The sequence below is a fragment of the Zonotrichia albicollis genome, chromosome 1 (genome assembly GCF_047830755.1).
Source record: "Zonotrichia albicollis isolate bZonAlb1 chromosome 1, bZonAlb1.hap1, whole genome shotgun sequence".
Classification (NCBI taxonomy): domain Eukaryota; kingdom Metazoa; phylum Chordata; class Aves; order Passeriformes; family Passerellidae; genus Zonotrichia; species Zonotrichia albicollis.
Genome location: NC_133819.1, coordinates 60,032,927 through 60,033,587, shown reverse-complemented (window position 1 = coordinate 60,033,587; position 661 = coordinate 60,032,927).

The window sequence follows — 661 nt, the reverse complement described above, 5'->3', positions numbered from 1 at the left end:
CACCGAGTTCTGTAGATAATTATTCTGTTATCTACTGTTCAGGCTAAGACCTGAACATCTCTAAGGAAGAAAAAAAAGAACTGCATTAATCAGGAATTATTGTGTTTTCCATCTCCAAATGCTAATAATCTGTAGAAATTGTTTTAAACATTTCCCCATATTTTAAAATCTTTTTTTAATCACTGCAGGGAGCATTTATTTTCAGAGTAACAGTACTTGATAGTTCCAGTAGAATGCTCATTTACAAAACTTCTACCCTGGATTTGAAAAAGATGTATGTTCTTGTGATCCCTTGTATCTTGAAGCACAAAGGAAAGATAATACTTGTATTTTTTAATATGATGTGTATATCTCATAGGGTGAAAAAAATACTGGATAAGGTGTGCTTTTCAGTAATTCCAAAATAAAACTTTTATAATACATCAGTGCTGAAATTGAGGGGTTTTGTACTATTGCTATTTGCAAGCAGACAAATGTTATGAATTTACATTATTTTGTAAATATTAATAAAAATAGAAAAGCAGTTTTGATGTACAGCACATCTGTTGTCCTTGCCAGGGAGAAGTTTGCTTCCTTATACTTAGTCTGGAATACTAATGAGTTTTGGGTTGAATTCATGGGCTGCTTCAAAAGATTAATTTCATCATGCCACATGGAGCTA